Here is a 6,353-nt window from a genome sequence, read left to right as displayed (position 1 = left end):
AACCAAAAGGGTTCATTATCCAAAAATTATAACTTTGATTTTATGGCTTTCAACACTTGTTCTTTAGGTTTACCTTACACCATTTTCCATTTTGAACACAATGAAAGCCTCAACACTTTGAAAAAAAAAAATCCTAAGGTTCAGTTTCTCCCTTGGCCAAATAGTACCATTTGAGTCCTAACAAAGAGATCCTTTCCAAAACAACATATAACTACTTGCAACTACTTGGAAAAACCATGTTTTGAAGTGTTCTAGCAAATTTGAACAATAAAACTTCCTCCCCTACACAATAAACATTTCAACCAGCTCCAAATAAAGAGAAAAAACTAGAAATTTCAACCATACAAAGCATGAAAATAAGACAAGGAACAACTTGAAACCAATAACTAACCTTAAATCTCACTTAGATAATCAAAGTTGCTCCCTTTCTCTTGATTTTTCCATCAAGCTCTCTCTTTTCCCTCACCTTTCTCACTTGGCTAAAACATGATTTGATTTGGGGGAGGAAGAGCTCAATTAATGCACCAAAATATCCCAACCACCATCATAAATGAAGAGCCAAGTGTCACCTTCCTACTTAGTCTTGAAACTTCTCTCTTAATTAAGTAAATCACAATATAATTAAATTTCAAATTCAAGATCCTCTCCACTTAATGCTTGAAACTTGGAAAGCTTTAATTACTCTCTAATAGAGGCTTGACAAGTGGCAACTTGTGGGCTAAGTAAAGTGTAAGACTCTAGTCTTCACTTTATCGGTATACTTTTACTCCAGGTTTAACTTCTTTTCTATAATTACAATACTCTAGCCTCTGTAATTATTTTCTGTTAGATTCATAATTTATTCTCCTTATTTTTATCTTTCCAAATTGCCCTCTTTGTCTCAAAATTAATTTCCCAATAATTAACTAAAAAGGAAAACTAATTTCCTTCTCTTTATTGATTTTTCCACTTTTCAAAGGAGTTAAGAAAAATCTTGGATACTTGAGGGTCTTCTTTTAATTCCATAATCTCTTATAATTCCTTAGAATATCATAGGAATTTTCTTGAAATTTTATCCTCCTTCTAATATTTATTTGGAATTTTCCAAATAAAAGCCCTTAAATTAGCGCAAATCGTCCTTAAATTCCTTTGTAATTTTTCTAAGAACAATTTGGTAATAAAACCAACTTTATAATGTCATATAATTCTCAAGGAACATTGTTCTTATTTTTTCTTAATTTTCTAAGGCTTGAAAATATTTTTTCATAATTATTCTAAACCAATTTTTCTTAATTAGTCAAACTTTTCATAATTGGCTTGGAAAACCATAATAATTATTTTCCACCAAAATTCTTCTATTTCTCCTTGTCATTTTTTACCCTTAATTATTTAGGAATATTTCTTATTCCTAATTACTATATTGCCGGATGTGACATTTTGTCCCCTAATTATGAGACAAAACCAAAGAAAATATCTAAAGGCCATTATGACAACACTAAGTCAGCATGCTGAGTCACCAAGTGTAATTATGACACCTTTGAGTCAGTGTACTGAGTCATTAGGGGATATTTATGGACAGTAAAAAAAATCAAAATGCAGTACGGGTATATTTTAAACAGTTCTTTGTCTACCCATTATAGTGAAATCTCTACTATGTGACTCAGTAAGGCTAAGTAGCCTGTCAGTAAAACTAATTATTTTCTTCTATGCTCCTCTAAGATGGCGCCATATGTTTATTTAATTGAAATGAGAGTTGTCAGAATATGTCCCAGTGGCCCCGGGTAAGTCAGGACCCGAAAAAGAACCATATGCGTGCATAATGGCAAGATAGGTGGAGGAATACTTAATGGTTGTATTTTGCACAAATTTTATATTAATTTTCTCTCTATCTTAATGCCAAAATGATGAAGGGACATGGAAGAGACAAGTGTATGATTAGATGAAAGACAAGTGTATGAGTGGATGAAAAACATTTTATGATTAGATGTAAAACATGCGCACAGTTAGATATAAGACACATGTATAGTGGGATTAAAGGCATGTGGCTTGATGATGTATGTCACACCTCCTTTATTATCACATTATACATCAATTGGAATCATTAGGAACTATTATTCAAGTCTTAAGTGTGAGAAAATTTCAATTTCATAATTCCCATTTTCAGATTTCTGTACACTATTCACAGCAATTTAGCCAATTTTAAAAATTCATAACTAATTGTAAAAAGATCAAAATGGGATGGTTCCAAGTTTTATAAAAAGCTCTTGACATGCTCTTCAAAGAAAAAAAATACTCATTACTATCCAGATCTCATACATCATTCCCAAATTTCGTTCAAAGTGGTACTGTTCATTTGGTCATTTTTTAGTTTTCTAGGATATATGCGCAACTTTGGAAGGGCATGAATTTCTATACAAAACTCTAAATTTAATGAATTATCACTTGTTTTAAAGCTAAAAATGAGATCTATAAGCATGTCAAATTTTAGATCCATATTCATCCAATTGCTCAAAATCACGTCGGTCAAACTTTACTCCTAAAAAGTCAACTTTTACCTCTTTGTCATACTATTCTTGCCTTTTCTTTTTCTTTTCCTTTCATATAGCTTTTCCAATCATGCAACACATGCATAGACATAATTTTTAGTCAATTGTTCATGAATAGAGTATTCTTAATTGTCAATACAATATTTCAACATTGTTTACAATGATACATAACAACCCATAATAATTTACAAATCATAATTTCAATGACATTTAGCTTAAACTCCTTCCAATATGACTTCCAATCATATTGGAAAATTTAGTAGTAATGAATCATAATTTCAATGCCCTTGGCAACACCACTTGAGGTTCCTATTCTTCTTTATACATTAAGGGGGTGAGATTTTATAGAAAATTTAGTAGTAATGAATCATAATTATCATGTCAATCAAGCTCCATAAAATGTGACATATTACAATGCATAATAATCAATTTCAAGATCATAAATAGCACATTATTCCCTCAAGGAAATTAGTACATATTCACATTTCATATCAATATGCATTTGGTCAAAGCATATCAAATATCAAAAAGCATTCCATGCCATAGTATAAATCAATCAATGCATAGAAACATAAAGCAAGCAACATATGCACATTAAGTAAGCAAGAAAAACAATCAAATTAGATTCAAAGCTACCTCTTTTATACTTGAACCAATTCGGCCTCTTCAATTCCTTTGAGTTCCTTCTTGTTCTCTTACACAATGCCTATCAATTCATGCATAAACACATTTCAATTTATCAATGATTCAAGCATAAATACTAATGCTTGACATTAAACTCAATTAAACCCTATTTTCATTGATTTTTAACAAAACGACTACTCCTAGAGAATCAATAAACTCTTGACTTATTCCTACATAATTTTTCATGAGAAATTCAAATATGGAATCAGATTTTTGAAAATCAAACTCCTTGCCCATGAATCCATCTTGGCCGAATTGGGGTATATAACTTCCAAAAATTCCATTTTTGATTCCAATGATTTTAAATACTCCCCAATAGTATATCCCTACACAAAAATATATTTTAAACCCATTGGAATCATCAAATCAAGCTAAAACAATTTGCTTCTGCATAAACAGTGCTAGGCCGAAATGCACATATATAACCCTAAAATGGATTTTCTTCCAAAAACTAATCCACACACCACTTAATCTTGTTTATTCCACTTGATATTTAAGGTTTCTATCCTTCCCTAAACCTTCCATGAATAGACCAAAATTTGGCAGCATCACACTTGAATTTGTCAACTCAAAAAATCAACCAAAACTACCTTAAAGTTTAGGGATAGGAAGGCTTAAGCATGCCTTGATGCATTCTTAATGTAAGTTGATTGATTCTTTGCCTAAAACACTCAAGAATTTTGGCCAAATGGAGTTGGAGTTACAGTGATAGAGTCTCCCCTTATTTTTCAAATTTTCCAACATTTTTTTTGTATTTTCTAAAGGGATATATATAGAAAAATCTGATTTTCCTTCCCTCTCTCTCTTTGGACAAAATTTACCACCTCATGGGGTTTATGTGGTGGTCATCGAATGCTAGAAGAAGTCAGATTTGAACAAGTGGCCAACTTCCAGATTTTTCCAAGCATTTATCTATGAATTTCACATTTTTATTTAATAAAAATAGAGGGACCTGGAAGCTGCATGAAATTGGGGCTTTATTGGGCTCAATATAGGCCCCACAAATGGTTTGGGCTGGTCCAAAAAGATGGTCCACAATCCAAATCAAAATCCCAAACCAATTTAAAACTTTATTAGTTACTATTTATTAGTAACATTCTATAATTTTTCTAGACCTCCAAAAATTCATTTCTCTCTATGATAATTCACCTTTTAATATGAGAACATGATCTGAAAATTTTTAGCATTTTTTACCACCTTTAGGTATTTATTTTGAATTTTCTTCGATTAGGACTCTATTAGTAAATTTGAGGGAAAATAAATTCCCTAAAATTAATTCCTAAACTTCCAAGGCATAAAACTAATTTTATAAATTCAAATAAATATTTAGGTGAATTACCCATTATTTTTCCAAATTTATTGAGGCCTCTAACTAATTAAAATAATTATTCTCCTCTGATTTTCTAATATTTTCTCGAAAAACCTCTATTTACGGGAAATTCCGTAACAATTTATTTTTACTGTAATTTCACCTTTTGAGTCTCAATCAAGTTTCCAAAACCTCTAATTTATAATTTTCTCATTTTTCAAGAATTTTTCTCAAAATTTTCCGTTTTGCCCTTCTTGGATCGATAAATTTGAAAATACCAGTCCGGACCCTTTTTGGGTTTCGCACCATGCTTAGCTTTCTTAGCCAATCTTGTTTCCATATTGGCGCTTAACCAAATTTTTCATCCCTTCCATTAATGCTAAATTTTGCAGGATGTGACATTTTCTCTCTGCTTAAATAAATTTCACCCTCAAAATTTCTAGGTCAAACCTCTATTCTTATCTTTAATGAGAGGTCAACTGGGGAGAATATCTCTACTTATATTCAACCTGGCCTCTTTAACTTCTCATTATACCTCATTACTAGGTTTTAATCCTGGGATTCATATTCATATAGCTTTCTCTTTTTTAGTTTTCTTTCATTTATACGAGCATGGCCTTTGCTTCTTCGTATTTTGTCATCATTACTCACATTTTTTGGGTACTTTAAGCCCTTTTTCTCATAATAATGCCATAACAGTGTATTCGGTTTCATGGTATTTTACTATACCATAGCATTCCAAGTTCCTTTAACACTGCCTTTATCGGGTCTTTTCGGCATACTCTGTCTTTCTCTTCTTTACTCTAAGAGCCTATCTTCTTTCTTTTACATTTTTATTTCACATATGGCTTGCCTAAACGTGTAATTTTCAGGACTTACAGCCTACGGTTCCCTTAGTTCTTACTTTTCTTTGTTGACTAGAACAGAATTGAGCTTGGCCTATTCAACAATAGTAGTGTTTGTGAAAAAGTCAAGGGTACTCTCTCTGTACTAAGCAACCAATCCTGAGAAGGTTTCTGTAACATCCTAAATTTTGGCTCATAGATATAAGTAATAGCACAAGAAAAGGATGATTGCTAAGTCCAATGCAACGAAAGTCCCGGAGATCCCTCGGAAGAAAAAGAGATTTTCCAAGGACAAATGTATAAAATAATAGTGTTCAAGGGCTAAAAAATGACCAACTGGAAACAACTAAGGCCCAGAGATTATGCCAGAAACTTGCAAGAGATGGTTCCGAAGGTTAGGCCTAAGGAAGGACCAAATTGCAAGGAAAAGATTCCTAGGCCAAGAAGGGACCTAATGGTAAATAATAAAAGTTCTGGTCGGCTAATGCTCAGTGTAACATCCCGATTTTTGGGCCTAGAAGTATCAGAAATAGCCTGAATGAGATAGGCTACCAGACCCCTTTTTAGTAGAGGTCTTAAAGACGAGAAAGGAAGTTAAAGCAGTTTTAGGGACTAAACTGCAAAGTGAAGGTTTTAAGGGGCTAAAGGGTAATCAAAGTTAGAGGCTCCAGTAAAGTCTCAAAGGCCCAAAAAGAGAAAAGAGGCTACATACAGATCAAAGGTTAAGTTAGAAGCCTCAAAGAGATGGTTTTATGAGGTTGAGCCTAAGCAGGGGTAAAACCGTAAATTCAGAAAGTTACGGCCATCAGGGGTAAAAATGAAAAGTACTTAGAAAATTCTAAGAAAATCCCAGAAAATGGGAAATAATATTCTAAGGCTCTTTTGTGAAGAGAGATGACGAAAATACCCCTGAGGTAACTTAAAAGGAATTTATAAGTTTATGACTCAATTTGAGATGTAGAGGTAGATTTAATTGTTTGAGTCATAAGG

Source organism: Neltuma alba, unplaced genomic scaffold (assembly GCF_004799145.2).
Source record: "Neltuma alba isolate B1F8T4 unplaced genomic scaffold, ASM479914v2 tig00010585_pilon, whole genome shotgun sequence".
Lineage (NCBI taxonomy): Eukaryota > Viridiplantae > Streptophyta > Magnoliopsida > Fabales > Fabaceae > Neltuma > Neltuma alba.
The sequence above is the reverse complement of the archived record's forward strand: the minus strand, read 5'-3'. Positions refer to the sequence as shown.